Below are 20,383 nucleotides of genomic sequence, written 5' to 3'. Positions count from 1 at the left end.
GTAAAGCAGTGATCTGTTTTTGCTGGTCCATCATGAGGATTAAAAAAATTGATGTTTGCCAATGTAGGTAAACATTGCCTGCATATAGTGTGTATTCCAAGCGAATTATTCCAAAATCTACATCTATGTGGAGTCCTTTAGAAAATACAATGCTGATAAATAGTTATCAAACTCTAATTTCAGTTTTAGGTCTATTTAAACAAAAAGTGTTTCCTATGCTTGTCCAGCACAAGAAGTAAAGAAATTTTAACCTACCCTGCCTTCACCAAACTTTTAAATGCCTTGAACTATAGTTGTGTTTTTTTTTTAAGTGACACCTTTTCTAACATCCACTGTGTATTTCAGTTTACAACCATTTAATAGAATCTGATATTCTTACTATCTGACACATATTAATTAATATATTTTATTTATCCCCTTTTGTTACCCAGAGTTTGCACACATTTTGCATTCTGTTATTTAATTTTTTTTTTTTTTTTTTTACCTTCTATGTTCAGGTTCACATTTTCAGGCAGGAAATTTAGGCATTGAAAAATAAATCACTGCAGATTTTGGTACTCCAAGAGTAATATTTTTTAGATATAAATTCATTTCTCTTAGAATTTAATTTAAAAAATTTAAATTCCTCAGTTAAGCATAGAAAGTAATATTACGAGTACCTAAAACTGTCCACCTAGATTGATTTGGCAGTTTTTAATATTTTGCTAGTTTTGTTTCCTCTTTCTCTTTCTTCCTCTATCTCTCTCTTTCTCTGTGTCTCTCTTCCTACACACACATACACACACATTCACGTGCTCAAGCACCCAAACATTATTTCTGAAACATCTGAAAATATGTTGCAAACTTCATGACACTTTATTCTTAAATGAATACAATAAGATATGTCACTGTAGTTGTGACTGACTCTTTGCCACAAAGATGAGCCTCTCCTGCCAGGCTCATCTGTCCATGGGATTTGCCAGGCAAGAAAAGTGGAGTGAGTTGCCATTTCCTTCTCCAGTGGTAAGATATGGCTCCCCACATAACCAAAATACCATTATCACAAAAAGAAATATAGTTCTGATACAATTCTGTTATCTAATTCTTAGTCTTCGCAACAGGGATCAAATCCGAGTCTCTGGCATCTTCTTCATTGGCAGGTGGGTTCTTTACCATTAACGCCACATGGGAAGCCCATATAATTCATAATCAAGGTCTAATTTTTTCAATTTTTGTAGCTTTGTTTTTGATACAGAATCCAGTTTGTACAAATCATCATACTTTTCGTGATTTCATGGTGTTAATACACGAATACATTTTTTAACATTCTGAGACAATCATTCACTAATGGTTAGATGGCATCACTGACTCAATGGACATGAATTTGAGTAAACTCCGGGAGTGGTGATGGACAGGGAAGTCTGTTGTGCTATGGTCCATGGGGTCGTGAAGAGTTAGACACAACTGAGCGACTAAACTGAACTGAACTGAGACTCTGTCACCATCAGTTTTTCTATGATTGTATCAATTATAATAATCGTATACTTCTTAAACCAATATTTCCAAAACTAAACTTAAGATCATTACACATGTCAAAAATTAAGCTTATAGTTCAATCAAGTATTGAGTGTGTATAATGTAGAATGCCCTCAGCTAACAAACAACCCTCACAAGTGATCATGCCCGCTTCCAGGCCCCAATGATTGATTAGAGTGGGGGTATAATAACATTCCTTGTTCAACCCCAGTAACTGTTGGGACACCCCCTTTCCACAGTCCCACAGATGGTTTCCTGAGGTTTCCACTGAGTGCCGTGTCAACTCAACTTTCCTCTCTATCAAAATCTGCTTTTTTCTCTTTTCACAATATTCACTCAAGAATAGATTGCTCCAATAAAGCTCTCAGAGAAAACTAATCTTCTTAAGGTCCTGTAGTGCATTCAGTTATCATGCTGCCTAGTATTTCCCATAATCTTAAATTTTTTGTAGATTATAGGAATTTTTTTTTCTCTTAGAGTATTCTTCAGTTTAGCTTTAAAGTATTCTCATGGTGAGAACAAGATTATGAATTATGTCAAAATAGTGAATAGGTTTGCTTTTATTTAAATCTATTTTTTGACACTTGATTTGCTTCATCACTTACAGTAACTTTGCAACTTGATCAGTTGTAAATGTTAGATTCTTCTGCTCAAAAGTTACTTTTATTATTATTTTTTTCAATTAAGAAGTATTTTGGTAGAGATGTTTTGTGACTGTATAAATATTCCATTCATATGCAAAAGTTTAAATTTTATCATTTATTTTCCTTTATTGCCTAATTATTTATTATGATGGATTGCAAATGTTGGTTTTTCTGATTTTCATTGTATTTTTTCAAATGCATTAATTAGCATTCTACTGAAAGCAAGTTTTTCTTTCTACTCAATTGTTCATTTACATGGGTCTAAATTCATGGATTTCTATTATAAATAATCCATCATTATTATAATAGGGATAGCAATTCCCAGACTGTCTCATCAATTAAAAAGTACATATAATTACGTTGCACTAAGATTTAGGTGGTGCCTATAATATAGCGCAAATGATGCAACTTCTTTGAATGAACTTGGCATTCTTACATAAAAATTACAAACTATTCTAGGATTTGTGTGAACACTAAGTGGGTTAAAACATGTAAAGCACTTAGCTCATGCTTGGAATTTAATAAATGCTTTGTATGTGCTATCACTTACTATTGTATGCTCTATTTTCTCTTTTTATTTTCTATGTCTTTGATTATCTAAGAATATTCTGTTTATCTCACCTGATATTATTCATAGAATTCTACATCAAAACTTTGAATAACTTTTTAATTATTGTGTTAAAGTCATATTAACTAAAGTTTCAGTTATTTACCATAGGGCAATCACTGCGCAAAATACCTTATGTGCATTATCTCACATTACTCTCAGAACAACCATAAGATGTGGTAAAACTCTCCATTTTACAACATTCAAAAAGGAAGAATATAAAGTAACTTACTCAAGTGGCAGGTCTCATAACCAAACTTTTTTTCCTCTTTGTATATAAATATAAAATATTATTTTCTGGCCTAGATATTTTCTCCAGAAAAGGCAAAGGAGCACTCATCATTTCCTTTTATTTTTGAGTGTAAAACTTGAAACCATGGGGAAAAAAAAATTTATAATTTAAACAAAGTATTTTTAAAATGTACAAAATATTAATATAAAAGAGTAATAAAAAAATTAAAAAAAAGAGTAAGAAAAGTCCAGTCTTTTTCAGGCCTAGTGTTCCATAATTTCAAACTATTTGTTGGTAGTCTACAGTCTCATGAGGCTCAGTGATAACATTTGGCTTTTAGCAGTAAGCAATCTCTCACATGAAAATGAGATAAATCCTTAAAGAAAAAGAATGGATTGAGAGAGGCAGTAATATTAATAAAAAGAGAAGTTCAAGGTCAAGATGTAATACTACAATCTGTTGAATGTCAATAAAAAAGAAGGCAAAATTATTGTTTTTCTGGAGCAGGTCAGACTTTGTCAATAAAAATGGTGTTTACTGCCATAAAGATTAGTTACAAAGGGCAATTTAAAGAAATCATGAGTAAGGATTTGAGGATGAGATAAATGAGTCTGTTAATGACCCACTAACTGGCTCAGATGTGGTCAAACAAAGCATATCTCCTCAATGCTTGTGAAGTCATCCCTAAAACCTATAGTCAACAGATTACTCATATTGGTCCTGAAAAATTAGCCAATAGCATGAGTGTTTATGGTGGATCACACACACAATGAGGACATATAAAAGGCCCTCTGCAGGCAGAAATATCCACGCTCAAGTGACACCCATACTCTCCTCCACCCAAGAACAACCTCAACAACCAACCCCATGTGTGGCTACTACGGAAACTACTATGGCGGCCTCGGCTGTGGAAGCTACGGCTATGGAGGCCTGGGCTGTGGCTATGGCTCCTGCTACGGCTCTGGCTTCCGCAGGCTAGGCTGTGGCTATGGCTGTGGCTACGGCTATGGCTCCCGCTCTCTCTATGGCTGTGGCTCTGGCTGTGGCTCTGGCTATGGCTCTGGCTTTGGCTACTACTATTGAGGATGCCATGGAAGACTCTCACCCTCCAATTTTCCAGTTCTGGACCCCAAAATTCTCTGCCTCACCCTCAGATGATGCACAACACTACAGACTTCTGATATGATTTGCTAAAGGCGTGAATGTTGCTTGATATCTGGAAGAATATGAAATTCACCTTATGAACTCATTTTCCTCTTCACATTGAGATGATTTTGGTATAGATTCATTTTCATAATTTTATCCTAAATTTGTTTCTATTTTCCTAATAAATTGTGAATAAATGGGCAAAAGAAAACTTTTTTCATTTTTATCTATTTATTATGCACAATCTACCTTTTTTTTTTTTGGTTGTTATCAGGGTAACAATTATTTTTCTTCGGCAAATACTTTCCTCAATGTTTATTTATTTTTGCTGTACTAATATCTAGATTTGTAACTTCAGAAAAGTCTGTGATGCTAACAATGAGAAAACAGAGAAGTTAAGGAAATATTTCCATTCACCATTGAGACAAAAAGAATAAAATACTTAGGAGTTAAATTCACCTAAAGAAACAAAAGACCTATGTATAGAAAACTGTAAAACACTGATGAAAGAAATCAAAGATGACACAAATAGATGGAGAAATAGACTATTTTCATGGATTGGAAGAATCAATATAGTGAAAATGAGTATACTATCCAAAGCAATCTGTAGATCCAATGCAATTCCTATCAAACTACAAATGGTATTTTTCACAGAAGTAGAACAAGTAATTTCAGAATTTGTATGGAAATACAAAAGACCTCAAATAGCCAAAACAATCTTGAGAAAGAAGAATGGAACTGGAGAAATCAACCTGCCTGACTTCAGGCTATACTACAAAGCTACAGTCATCAAGACAGTATGGAACTGACATGAAGACAGAAATATAGATCGAAGGAACAAAATAGAAAGCCCAGAGATAGATAAATCCACACACCTATGGACACCTTATCTTTGACAAAAGAGGCAAGAATATGCAATGCAGAAAACACAATCTCTTTAACAAGTGGTGCTGGGAAAACTGGTCAGCCACCTGTAAAAGAATGAAATTAGAACACTTTCTAACACCATACACAAAAATAAACTCAAAATGGATTAAAGATCTAAATGTAAGACCAGAAACTATAACACTCCTGGAGGACAACATAGGCAAAGCGCTCTCTGACATAAATCACAGCAGGATCCTCTAGGACTCACCTTCCAGAGTAATGGAAATAAGAGCAAAAATAAACAAATTGTACCTAGTTAAACTTAAAAGCTTTTGCACAATGAAGGAAAGTATGAGCAAGGTGAAAAGACAGCTTTCAGAATGGGAGAAAGTAAAGTAATTAACCTCAAATTAAAATTATATATATATATATATATAAGAAAAGTCTGTGATGACCTAGAGGAGTGAGATGGGGAGGCGGGTTTGGACAGAAGCTCAAGACGATAGAGATATATATACTTATGGCTGATTCACATTGCTGTTCAGCAGAAACCAACATAACATTGTAAAACAATTATCCTCCAATTAAAAATAACTCAAAAAGAAAGTGAATTTTGTAAATCTCAGTTTCTTGTCTGAAAGGACTTTTTTTCTTATTATGCATTTAGCTCTTCATAATTTTTGCTTTATAGATGGATATAGTTTTTCAATTGGTACTTCAGGCTGCCTCCAGTCTCAAGAGAAATCTAGCATATTGGGCTGCAGTTGACATTCCCCTATATGACCAGAGAGCTGAGAGTGCTCAAGAATTTTCATTTATATGACTTAGATAGGATATATGGGGGCTTCCCTGGTAGCTCAGCTGGTAAAGAATCTGCCTGCAATGAAGGAGACACTTGTTCAATTCCTGGGTCAGGAAGATCCCTTGGAGAAGGGATAGGCTACCCACTCCAATATTCTTGGGCTTTCCTGGTGGCTCAGACAGAAAGAATCCACCTGCAATGTGGGAGACCTGGTTTCTATCCCTAGGTTGGGAAGATCCCCTGGAAGAGGGCATGACAACCCACTCCAATATTTTTGCCTGGAAAATTCCCACGGACAGCAGAACCAGGCGGGCTACAGTCCATGGGGTCACAAAGAGTCAGACATGACTAAGTGACTAAGCACAGCACAGCACAGCACAGAGTATATAAGATGATGTATTTCAGGTGCTTGCCAACCCACAATGCAAGAAATCCTATACTAATTCTCTCCAGTGGAACCCAAATGGAGTCCTAGTCATCATTTAGCTGCTCAAATCAAAGATTTTATCAGCCATTTAGATGAGGAAAGGAAAATTGCACTTAGGAATGGAAAGGAAGGTAACATGGTTCAGGTTACCCAATTGCCCTATTCAAATGATTTAGAATCTGCCATAGATATGGGTTCAGGCCGATATTTCAACAAGTTCATTGACATTAATTTTTATGAGTTCATCACATATAGAAAATATTGCAACCTTGTTGTTCAGTCATTCAGTCTTGTCCCACTCTTTGCAACCCTATGGGCTGCAGCACACTAGACCTCTCTGTCCCTCACCATCTCCCAAAATTTGCCCAAGTTCATGTGCATTGCATAAGTGATGCCATCCAGCCATCTCATCCTTTGAACCATCTTCTCCTTCTGCCCTCAATCTTTCCCAGAGACAGGGACTTTTCCAACGAGTCAGTTGTTTGTATCAGATGACTAAAATACTGGCATTTCAGCTTCAGCATTGGTCCTTCCAATGAGTATTCAGTGTTGATTTCCCTTAAGATTGACTGGCTTGATCTCCTTGCTGTCCAAGGGACTGTCAAGAGTCTTCTCCAGCACCACAGTCTGAAGGCATCATAGCTGAAAATACAAAATCCTACTGTCAGGTTTCTGTTTCTTCTTTGTCTTTATATATATAACAAGTCCAATCATGAATTTGGGACAGAAAATGTATGAATCTTTGGGACTAATCTATTGCTAAAAGAAAACAACCACAACATAAATAAATAACAATCTCTCAAGATTTATAACAAAATTCAGAGAATGTCAACATAATATTCAAATGTCCAGGATATTATACAAAATCATATTGACATAAAAAGTACTGGCCATTGTGATAAGTTCTCAAGGGAAACAACCACAGAGAGATGCTGTGGTGTATAGACCAAAACAGTCCCCAATTCTTATCACTTACTGGCATTCACATCCTTGCATTTTCCTCTCCCCTTGAATATAACAAACTTATGATGCGCCTCTAACCAATAGAGCACAGAAAAAAGAATAGAAGTTCTCCCATGATTAGGTCATGTAGATCATGGTTGTTGTTGTTCAGTGGCTAAGTCATGTCCAATTCTTTGTGACCCTATGGACTGAAGCCAGCCAGGGTTCCTTGTCTTTAACTATCTCCCAGAGCTTGCTCAAACTCATGTCCATTGAGTTGGTGATGCCATCAAACCATCTCATCCTATGTTACCCTCTTCTCATCCTGCCCTCAGTTTTTCCGAGCATCACAATCTTTTCCAATAAATCAGCTCTTCGTATCAGGTAGCCAAAGTATTGGAGCTTCAGCTTCAGTATAAGAGTCTTCTCTAACATCACAGTTCGAAAGCATTAATTCTTGGGCACTCAGCCTTTTTTATGGTAAAACTCGCACATTCGTACATGACTATTGGAAAAACCACAGCTTTGACTAAGGACATTTGTTGACAAAGTGATGTCTCTGCTTTTTAATACACTATCTGCATTTGTCACACTTTTCTTCCAAGGAGCAAGCATCTTTCATGACTGCAGTCACTGTCTCCAGTGATTTTGGAGAACACGAAAATAAAATCTGTGACTGTTTCCAATTTTTACCCATCTACTAGCCATAAAGTGATGGGTTGGATGTCATGATCTTAGTTTTTTAAATGCTGAGCTTTAAACCAGGTGGTGTAGGTCATAATGTCCACCTTTTTTTTGCCTACTTCATTCTTTGTAGGTGTTGATTATGTGAACAGTTAAATTGTGAACTCCCAATTAAATGATCCATTTGAAAAGGAATTGAAAGCAGCCTCTAGTCAGCAGCCAGCAAGGAACAACAGGCAACCTTCAGGCCAACAATGTGCAAGTAACTGAGCCATTGTAACAAACATGTGGGATTAGAAATGAATCTTCCCCAGGCAATCCTTCAGATGATACCACTGACCCTTCTGGCATATCAATTGCAGCTTCTTGAAAAATTCTTAATAGAGGACTCAGCTAAGTTGTGTCTAGAGTAGAGACCAACAGAAAATATGTGATCATATGTGGTTGTTAAGCTGTTATGTTTTTGCTAATAACATTCTATAACCATTACAGGAACCAATTCCAAAATTATTGAGTTAGCACATTTAAGCCACTATTATCACAATAATCCATGAAGTAAAGATAAACACTTCTGAACTAAATGGGAGAAAATTATATCAACAGAGAAACAGAAATGTAGAAAGTAGCAAATGGCAATTTTGTAAACAAAACACAATATCTGAATTTTAAAATACTACTGAATTAGTTTAACTGCAGAATTGAGATGTCAGGGGAGTCAGACAACTTGATGATAAATGAATAGAAATTGTTGAATTTGCAGAGGTAAGTAAATACAATTTTAAATATAAATGGAGTCTCAGAAATGTGTTGAATGTACCAAAAATTCTAACATTTATGGCATTGGAATCTCAAATGGAGGGAGAAAGTATTTTGGTGCAGAAATCATATTTGAAAAATAATGGTTGAAAATTTCCCAGATTTGATAAAAAGTCATAAATTTATAGTAAAGAAGCTATAACTCTCAGACAGAATAAACTCAAAGGAAGTTATCTCCAAATGCATCATAATCAAGCTTCTATTAACAAATAAAAAGGGAAAATTCTTAAAAGCACCTGGAGATAAACCACACATTACTTATAGAGAATAATGGTTCAAATTACTGTTGGATTTCTCATCTGACATAATGAAGTCCAGAAGACAGTGGAAAACATGCCTAAAAGTGCTTATAAAAAAGAATCCAACATTCTATCCCCAATACCTTTCAGGAATTAAGGTGAAATAAGAAGTTTTTCCAGATGAAGAGAAACTGAGAAGTTGTGTCCAGGATAAATTTTCTAAACAAAGGAAATATTTTCAGGTTAAAGGAAAATAATAGCAAACAGATACTTGGTACTTCAGAAATAAAGGGAAGACATAAAAATTAGCAAACATTTGTGTGAATAAAATAATTATTTTTTGCCTCTTAAATTCTTTAAAGTATACATGATTGCTGAAAGCAAAAACTTGTAGTAATGAATGAAGAGGCTTGAAGGTAGGTCAATATAATACACATCAGTGTAAGAAGAAGAGACAAATGGTAGAGGGAATTACAAACTTTTAAAACTTATGCTTTTTAGTTTAAGTAGCAAAATATTAGCTCTGAGAATGCTGTCAAAGATTAGTTGTATAAGCTATAATCCCTATCAGTTCAGTTCAGTCGCTCAGTCGTGTCCGACTCTTTGCGACCGAATTAATCCAGCATGCCAGGCCTCCCTGTCCATCACCAACTCCCGGAGTTCACTCAGACTCACGTCCATCGAGTCAGTGATGCCATCCAGCCATCTCATCCTCGGTCGTCCCCTTCTCCTCCTGCCCCTAATCCCTTCCAGCATCAGAGTCTTTTCCAATGAGTCAACTCTTCTCATGAGGTGGCCAAAGTACTGAAGTTTCAGCTTTAGCATCAGTCCTTCCAATGAATACCCAGGACTGATCTCCTTTAGGATGGACTGGTTGGATCACCTTGCAGTCCAAGGGACTCTCAAGAGTCTTCTCCAGCACCACAGTTCAAAAGCATCAGGTTTTCAGTTCTCAGCTTTCTTCACAGTCCAACTCCCACTATACTAACCTCTAAAACTTACAAAGGTATACCAAACAGTAAAGAATCTGCCTGCAATTCAAGAGACCTAGGTTCAATCCCTGGGTTGGAATATCACCTGGAGAAGGGAATGGCCACCCACTCCAGTATCCTTGCCTGGAGAATTCCATGGACAGAGGAGCCTAGAATATGGGCTTGCAAAGAGTGTACAACTGAGCAGAAAACTTTCACTTTCAGCCAGAAAGGCACTAGATAAATTAAAGTCTGATAGTAAATATATTCAGTGAACACAAAATAAGACAGAGAAGTAGAAACTGAGAACTAGAAACCAGATACAGTTAATAAAATGATAGAACTAATGCCAGTCATGTCAACAATTAAATTACATGTAAATATGTAAATACATAAATACACAAATAAAAGACAGATTATCAAACTGACAAAACCAGATCCAGCTGTATATTGTGTATAATAAATCATTTCAAATGTGTGTGTGTGTGTGTGTGTGTGTTTAAGGGAGATTTTCTGGGAATACTAAAAATATTTTGAACTAAATAAAAATGAAAATAGACCGTATCAAAATTTGTTAAATGCAAATAAGTAGTGTTTACGGAAAATTTATAGCAACCAATTTTACACTGAAAAGAGAAGAAAGGTCTAAATTAGCAATTTAAGCTTCCTCTAAAAATAATTCCTAAAGAAGCACCAATAAAGAAAGGAAGGAAATAATACAGATGATAACTGGATGAATATATTTTGAAATGAGAAATAGAGAAAATAAATGATACTAAAAACTGATTCCATGAAAAGTTCAATTAAATTGATAAACCTCTAGCAAGACTGAAGAAGAAAAAGAAGAGAAGACATTTTAACAACAGTAAGAATTAAATACTCTGAAGGAGTATCACTTAAGACTTTACAATAACCAAGATAAGAAACAAACAAACAAAAAAACAATATCATTATCATGCTCATAAATTTAATAACTTAGATAGAATGGATCTATTGCTTAAAAGGCAAAATGTTTCAAAGCTAGCTTAAAAGGAAATAGATCATCTAAATGGCCAAATACCTAATGGAAAATTATGTTTTCTGATTAAAATCATTCTAATAAAGAAACAGTTAGAACTGGACATGGAACAACAGACTGGTTCCAAATAGGAAAAGGAGTACGTCAAGGCTGTATATTGACACCCTGCTTATTTAACTTATATGCAGAGTACATCATGAGAAACGCTGGACTGGAAGAAACACAAGCTGGAATCAAGATTGCTGGGAGAAATATCAATAACCTCAGATATGCAGATGACACCACCCTTATGGCAGAAACTGAAGAGGAACTAAAAAGCCTTTTGATGAAAGTGAAAGAGGACAGTGAAAAAGTTGGCTTAAAGCTCAACATTCAGAAAATGAAGATCATGGCATCCGGTCCCATCAATTCTTGGGAAATAGATGGGGAAACAGTGGAAACAGTGTCAGACTTTCTTTTTTTGGGCTCCAAAATCACTGCAGATGGTGATTGCAGCCATGAAATTAAAAAATGCTTACTCCTGGGAAGAAAAGTTATGACCAACCTAGATAGCATATTCAAAAGCAGAGACATTACTTTGCTGACTAAGGTCCGTCTAGTCAAGGCTATGGTTTTTCCTATGGTCATGTATGGATATGAGAGTTGGACTGTGAAGAAGGCTGAGCGCCGAAGAATTGATGCTTTTGAACTGTGGTGTTGGAGAAGACTCTTGAGAGTCCCTTGTACTTCAAGGAGATCCAACCAATCCATTCTGAAGGAGATCAGCCCTGGGATTTCTTTGGGAGGAATGATGCTAAAGCTGAAACTCCAGTACTTTGGCCACCTCTTGCGAAGAGTTGACTCATTGGAAAAGACTTTGATGCTGGGAGGGATTGGGGGCAGGAGGAGAAGGGGACGCCAGAGGATGAGATGGCTGGATGGCATCACTGACTCGATGGACGTGAGTCTGAGTGAACTCTGGGAGTTGGTGATGGACAGAGAGGCCTGGCATGCTGCGATTCATGGGGTTGCAGAGAGTTGGACATGACTGAGCGAGTGAACTGAACTGAATAAAGAAAACTGCTGGTTTATGTAATTTAATCTGTAAATCCCATCAAACATGTAAGGAAGAAATAATAACAACCTTTTGGACTCTATTCAGAAAAAAAGGAGAGAGAATTAAAAAAACAAACAGGGAATGTACAGGTCTTCACTCACTCTATAAAATCAGTGACACCCTGACACTAAATCTGAGGATTAGATTTCAACAGAGTTCTCATCAATCCCTAACTGATAAGGTGGCTCACTGCATCTATACTGCTCGTACAAATAATATAGTCATTTGCTGAAGTTGGCTTTTCCTTCTAGGGGTCTGGAATTTTGCAGGCACCTCTTTGACATTATACAGGAGGCAGTGATCAAGACTATCCCCAAGAAAAAGAAATGCAAAAAGGCAAAATGTTTGTCTGAGAAGGCCTTACAAATAGCTATGAAAAGAAGAGAGGCAAAAGGCAAAGGAGAAAAGGAAAGATATACCCATCTGAATACCAAGTCCAAAAGAATATCAAGGAGAGATAAGAAAGCCTTCCTCAGTGATCAATGCAAAGAAATAGAGGGAAACAATAGAATGTAAAAGACTAGAGATCTCCAAGAAAATTAGAGATACCAAGGGAACATGTTATGCAAACATGGGCACAATATGGTATGTCTTAGGTATGGACCTAACAGAAGCAGAAGACATTAAGAAGAGGTGGCAAGAATACACAGAAGAACTGCACAAAGAAGATATTCAAGACCCAGATAATCATGATGGTGTGATCACTCACCTAGAGCCAGACACCCTGGAATGCAAAGTCGAGTGGGCTTTAGGAAGCATCACTATGAACAAAGCTAGTGGAGGTGATGGAATTCCAGTTGAGCTGTTTCAAATCCTAAAGATGATGCTGTGAAAGTGCTTCACTCAATATGACAGCAAATTTGGAAAACTCAGCAGTGGCCACAGGACTGGAAAAGATCAGTTTTCATTCCGATCCCAAAGAAAGACAATGCCAAAGAATGCTCAAACTACTACACAGTTGCGCTCATCTCACATGCTAATAAATGCTCAAAATTCTCCAAGCCAACCTTCTGAACAGTACTTGAACCATGAAATTTCAGATGTTCAAGCTGGTTATAGAAAAGGCAGAGGAACCAGAGATCAAATTGCCAGCATCCACTGGATCATGGAATAAACAAGAGAGTTCCAGAAAAAAAGTCTACTTCTGCCTTTTTGACTGTGTGCACCACAACAAACTGGAAAATTCTGAAAGAGATGGGAATACCAGACCACCTGACCTGCCTCCTCAGAAATCTGTATACAGGTCAAGAAGCAGTAGTTAGAACAGGACATGAAACAACAGACTGGTTCCAAATTGGGAAAGGAGTACATCAAGACTGTATATTGTCATCCTGCTTATTTAACTTATGTGCAGAGTACATCATGAAAAATGCTGGACTGGATGAAGCACAAGCTAGAACCAAGATTGCCAGGAGAAATATTAATGACCTCAGATATGCAGATGGCACCTCCCTTATGGCAGAAAATGAAGAAGAACTAAAGAGCTTCTTGATGAAAGTGAAAGAGGAGAGTGAAAAAGTTGGCTTAAAATTCAACATTCAGAAAACTAAGATCATGGCATCTGGCCCCATCACTCCATGGGAAGTCCATGGGGAAACAGTGACAGATTTTAATTTGGGGGGCTCCAAAATCTCTGTAGATGGTGACCACAGCCATGAAATTAAAAGATGCTTGCTCCTTGGAAGTAAAATTTTGACCAACCAAGACAGCATTATAAAAACACAGAGACTTTACTTTGTCAACAAAGTTCCATCTAGTCAAAGCTATGGTTTTTCCAGTAGTCATGTATGGATGTGAGAGTTGGATTATAAAGACAGCTGAGTACTCAAGAATTGATGCTTTTGAACTGTGGTGTTAGAGAAGAGTCTTGAGAATCTTTTGGACAGCAAGGAGATCCAATCAGTCCATCCTATAGGAAATCAGTCCTGAATATTCATTGGAAGGACTGATGCTAAAGCTAAAAGTGCAATACATTGGCCACCTGATGCAAAGAGCTGTCTCCTTTGAAAGGACTGTGATGCTCAGAAAGATTGAAGCCAGGAGGAGAAGAGGATGAGATGGTTGGGGATGCTGAGAAAGACTGAAGCCAGGAGGACAACAGAGGATGAGATGGTTGGATGGCATCATCAGCTCAATGGACATGAGTGAGTAAACTCTAGGAGTTCAGGATGGACAGGGAGGCCTGTCGTGCTGCAGTCCATGGGGTCACAACAAGTCGGACATAACTAAGGTATTGAACTGAACTTTTGATCTATGCCCAGTTAAAAATTTGGGCAGAAAAGTCATATATATATAATGGTTTATTTCTCTTGTTAGGAGAAGGTTAATCTCTGTATGGATCCTCATGGACAAAAAGAGCACACAAATTAGTACACAGGTTAAGCACACGAATGCCTCCTGAATCTTCCTGGATCTCTTTTCTATGTGATCCAGCTGTGTACCCTTAATACTTTGTTGTAATAAATCTTGCCCATGGGCGCAATTATATGCTTAATCTCATGAGCCCTTCTAGCAAATCTCAACAATGCAAGTGCCCTTGGGGACCCCCAGCACTCTGTGATCTTCTGGAAAAGGCTAAAGTATAGGAATTTAGAAACAGCAGTTACTTACAGGGTTTAGGAGTGTGAGGGAAGGATTGACTGCAAAGGAATTTTTAAAAAGCATGAGAGATTTTATGGGGAAAGTGATGGCACTGTTATGCCTTTGTGGTTGTGGTGGTTGTACCACAAAACCATACGTTTTTCAAAATTACAGAGCTCGAGTGAATCACAGAACCAAATGAGCAAATTTCTGTCTGTTTAATTGAAAAATAAAGCATAGAAAGAAAATTTGGAAAGGTGTGAAACTTTGTAGTTCATGGTTTGTGAAGCTAAAATATGCAGAATATTTACTATATGCTAAGCCATGAAATCAAAAGACGCGTACTCCTCAGAAGGAAAGTTATAACCAACTTAGATAGCATATTCAAAAGCAGAGACATTACTTTGCCAACAAAGGTCCATCTAATCAAGGCTATGGTTTTTCCGGTGGTCACGTATGGAAGTGAGAGTTGGACTGTGAAGAAATCTGAGTGCCAAAAAATTGATGCTTTTGAACTGTGGTGTTGGAGAAGACTCTTGAGAGTCCCTTGGACTGCAAGGAAATGCAACCAGTCCATTCTAAAGGAGATCAGTCCTGGGTGTTCATTGGAAGGACTGATGCTAAAGCTGAAACTCCAGTACTTTGGCCACCTCATGCGAAGAGTTGACTCATTGGCAAAGACTCTGATGCTGGGAGGGATTGGGGGCAGGAGGAAAAGGGGACGCCAGAGGATGAGATGGCTGGATGGCATCACTGACTCGATGAACGTGAGTTTGCATGAACTCTGGGAGTTGGTGATGGACAGGGAGGCCTGGCATGCTGCTATTCATGGTGTTGCAGAGAGTTGGACATGACTGAGCGACTGATTCTAAACTGATTGACGTTATCTCATTTAATCTGAGAATTCCCAGCAGCAAAAACATGATCCCCTCTTTAACAAAGGAGGAAATTTACAGCATTAAAATAATTTTTAAAAATCACAAACCTAGAACCGGCAGAGCAGCTGAGGTTGAAATATCAAGAGACCATATGTCATAAAAAGTAACAGTACTTTTTTGAATCAAGATAGTTAATATTCAGAGAAGGCAATGGCACCCCACTCCAGTACTCTTCCCTGGAAAATCCCATGGACGGAAGAGCCTGGTGGGCTTCAGTCCATGGGGTCGGTAAGAGTTGGACACGACTGAGAGACTTCACTTCCACTTTTCACTCCATGCATTGGAGAAGGAAATGGCAACCCACTCCAGTGTTCTTGCCTGGAGAATCCCAGGGACGGGGGAGCCTGGTGGGCTGCCGTCTATGGGGTCGCAGAGTCAGACATGACTGAAGTGACTTAGCAGCAGTTAATAATTAAAATAAATAAATTTAAATTAAAAAAATAAATACATAGTTGCAACATTTTTTAAAAATTCTATTATATGCAATAAGTGGCAAGAAAACCAAGATTTTTATTTCAGAATTACCAGATTTATTGAAAACAGTCTAAAGCAGAATACATGAAAGTGATCAATGTAGCCCAAAGACTGCTTCACTCTGGTAAAGGGAAACAAGAAACTCACACTGAAATGTGAATCCACATGAAATAGGTGGATATCACATTCTCTCACTTCTCATGAGGCAAAGCATGGGGATAAATGACTGTGGGTTTTAGATCCAGATGGTAGTAACCAGATTGCAGGTAATTGGCAAATCACATCAGGAGTCTATGGCATAAGGTTTATCTCAACCTACAGTGGGCATTTAGTATTGGAGCCTGAATGTGTTCTTGCTTACAAGTTAATCCTTGACCCATTTGATCTCAGAACCTGTTGCAGCCCTTCCTAAGCTCTGCCCTATGCCATGGGGAGTTGATCCCTGTGGGCTTTTGTTGTCAAGCTCCCATATTCACTGCCTTCTGACTGGATGTGGCCCATCTGAGGTGAGAAATTGGAGGACACCAGGAAGCCAGGATGTTTCTTCACTCTCTCTACCTCCAGCTCCTACTTTCAGGCCCACTTTTCCAGCTTCTAGAGGGAAACCTTGGACCCCTGAACTCCAGCAATGCCATCTCCTCTCTTCATCCCGTCATTAGTTTTGTCATTTATATGAGGGCCTCAGGTACAGTGGCTCAGCTGGTAAAGAATCTGCCTGCAATGTGGAACACCTGTGCTCAGTTCCTAGGTTGGGGAGATCCCCTGGAGAAGGGAAAGGCTACCGAGTCCAGTATTCTATCCTGGAGAATTCCATGGACTGTATAGTTCATGGCATGGCAAAGAGTTGGACATGACTGAATGACTTTCAGTTTCACTTTTTTGTTTACAGAAGATTGAATTAATAACACAGTTCTTGGTATAAGATATCACTGATCAATGTCTTATCTTGTGTTTTTCAATAATAATAATAATTTTAAATAGTTAATTATTATTTAAATAATAATAATTTAAAATAGTTAAACAATTATTATTTGAATAATAATAATTTAAAATACTAATTTAAATAATTTAAAATAATAATTTTTAAAAATTATCCTCTTTTATTACCATATCCATTTTTAATTTGCCTCCTCTCAAAAACCTTCCATTCCAATGCATTTAAGGTTCCCTTTTGTTTGTATTCTTGCAAAATATGAGTTGGTTTATGAGCAGGTGGCTCAGTGGTAAAGAATCCATCTACCAAGGCAGGAGATGCAAGAGATGTGGGTTGGATCCCTGGGTCAGGAAGATCCCCTGGAGAAGGAAATGGCAGCCCACTCACAGTATTCTTGCCTGGGAAATCCCATGGACAGAGGAGCCTGGTGGGCTGCAGTCCATGGGATTGCAAAGAGTTTGACATGACTCAGCACAGCACAGCACAGTGTAGTGACACAGGATGTGGGATTCATGTCTGGTGAATCATGATGTTATATGCATCTGAGATTAAAAAAAAATCCTATGGTGTCCTCAATAAGAGTAGCTGGGCCATCAGTAGCCATATCCACAGAAAGAGTGGGAGCCACAGCCACAGATTAGGCTCCCAGAGGAACAAATTCCACAGCCACGGCCCCCATAGCAGTTTCTGTAGTAGACACACATGGTGTTGGTTGTTAAGATTGCCCTGCAGTAGAGAAGGATGTGGAAGTGTCCTTTCAGTGTAAACAACACCCCTGCAGAAGGCCTTTTATATGCCATCAAGGCGGGTGGGAACCACCACATGTATCATGCCATTGGCACATTTTATGACTAATCTAACTAGTTCCATGTTTCTCAACCATAAGATAAAGCCTCAGAGGTATTAAGAAGCTTGTTTTATTCAGCTACTTGGGACTCTTCTGAAACAATTCAGTGCCAATAATAGAGGAGATGGCTGTACATATAAATTCCTTCATTACACTACGTCTTTTTTTTAACTTCAATAAACATGCATCATTTCAAGAAGTAGCATTTGTAGGAGGCCCATTTTGACTCTCTCTTGGCACAAAATAAATTCTATATTCTTCTCCTTATCTTGCTATAACCAAAAGTATTCATTTTTAACCAATGAGTTTTGCTTCTATTTTACTTCAAAACAATTTTTCCTCTTTAGGACTTTAGTTTTTTCTTCTATGAAAGAATACAGCATAGAAAATCCCAACTGTCACTCATCTCTGTGATGCAATTAACAAAGAGCCAGCTTATTAAATTTTTCTATAAAAAGGTTGAGCCAACAGTATCTTTTGGATTTTTATATTAACAAATTATTTTTTTAATTTTTATATGCCTAATTCTTTTTCATATCACTAAAAATGGTTATTCCTATGAATTCAAATTTCTATTCAGACCCTACCCAAAAGAATGGTAATACAGTAATGGATTACATTTTATTGAAACTTCTTTCAATTGTCATTTTCAATATATACCATTTTTTAAACTTTTAAGACATTTGTGAACTGCTGCCAATTATGGGCTTATAGTATATGCAATGTCAGTGTTTCACAAGGCAAGACTTTTTCTTTTTTTTTTTTTTTTTTTGGTAATCTCTTTCTAGTCAACAGAAAGATTTGGTCAAATTTGGAGATACAAAATAATCAGTTAATACTCTGATGAACTGAAATTTTTTCTTCAGATATTTGATTTTATCAATGTCTTAGACAAAGATAAGTTCATTTGTAAAGACACACAATGTTAAATAGATAATCTATTTTTATCAAGTCCACGGAACTCTCTTAAATAATCATTTAAATATCATTTTATGTAATTTCTTTTCATTATGATAATTCAGACTACTAGGAGGCACAGCAAAGCCAAGAAAATCTTGTTATTGTCCAAAAAAAAAAAAAAAAATAGGATATGATGTCTCTGGGATGATCCAGGAATAATGTGTAATTATGGACACATCTGTAATCAATGACCAAGGTATTGACATTACATTCCTATTCTGTGTTCCAAGATGGTTGTTACAAATCTCTTCATATGATTTACAAGCATAGAGGAATTGGTTATGCAACAATGGTTTTCAGGACAGGAAACCACCTGCATTTCAGTTAACCTTCCCCTATAATTCAGAATACAAAATTTTTGTAATTCATTCAACTTATCTGCTTTGGTAAGTAATTAAATTAATTTTTAAAATAGACTTTTAATATAATAGAGAATGTTTTCCTAAAATAGTAAGGTCAGATGCAATTATTTATTCATTTACCATGCATTTTTAAATGTATTTTCTCTTTATTTTTACTGATAAGTGTATATCTATAAACTAGACCCCTCATCATGGTTAATATTGAAGTCTTATAGATAATAACTGTTAAGAAATCATAATGGTATCAAATAATTTAAATTTTTCCCTACAGAAAATGTCAGTTGCTTCAAATCATCATCCCTAGATTCCATCAATTGGTTATCATACATTTGAGGATTATGTTTTAATGACCACTTGTTAAAATAATGTGAAAGCCATTTTATTTTGAGAGATAAGTCTTACATATTGCATAAATTCATGGACCAGAAGGGGATATGACTAAATAATAGTTAACAAAGTAATCATTCAGCAGATAGTTTCGTAATTGGTTAAAATGATTGTGGGAGATACTGTCTGCCATATAACCCAATGCTCCCAATATAAACAGTTGTGAAACAAGTTCTCATAGAATTTGTTTTCAGAAATTATTCATCTCTTAGGAGGAACTGATGTTTACTTTTCTGGTCAGACAATGAGTGCATTATGTGCCATAGCATTACTCTTAATTAATAAGCAATATTTCTAGAGTAGTTTTAAGTTCACAGCAAAACTTAGCAGATAGGACAGAGACTCTCCATGAATTCAATTTCTACATACACACAGCACATTCCCCTCTGTCACCATAGTAGTGTTCTTGTTATGAACTAAACCTACACTGACACATTAATATCACTTGAAGTTTGCGGTTTAAATCAGGGTCCATTCTTCATGTTATAATTCTATGGGTTTTGACAAATGTATAATGGCATGCCTCCATCATTTTAGATACATGTAGAATGCTTTTACCAACCAAGCCAAATAGTTGTAAATCCACTGTTTCTTGAGATGTAGGAGTATAAATCATCTAATTGTTACTTAATATTAAACAGAAATTCCAAAATTTAAGAATAAAGTAAATAAGAAAGACAAATTGTCATACAGGCATACTTAAAGAGGAAAAAAAAAAAGCTCTGTTGAGGGATTTTATCTTTCCAGATATCTTACTCCATTCTTGGGAGGTCAACAATTTCAAACTGTGAAATTGTCAACATGAAGTTAGGCATATCCCTCACCTTAAACTAAATAGAGCAGTTGAACTCACTCATGTCTGGGATTTAGAAATCTCATTTCAAAACAAAAGATA

Source organism: Capra hircus, chromosome 1 (genome assembly GCF_001704415.2).
Source record: "Capra hircus breed San Clemente chromosome 1, ASM170441v1, whole genome shotgun sequence".
NCBI classification, from domain to species: Eukaryota; Metazoa; Chordata; class Mammalia; order Artiodactyla; family Bovidae; genus Capra; species Capra hircus.
This window is presented reverse-complemented; position numbering follows the sequence as displayed.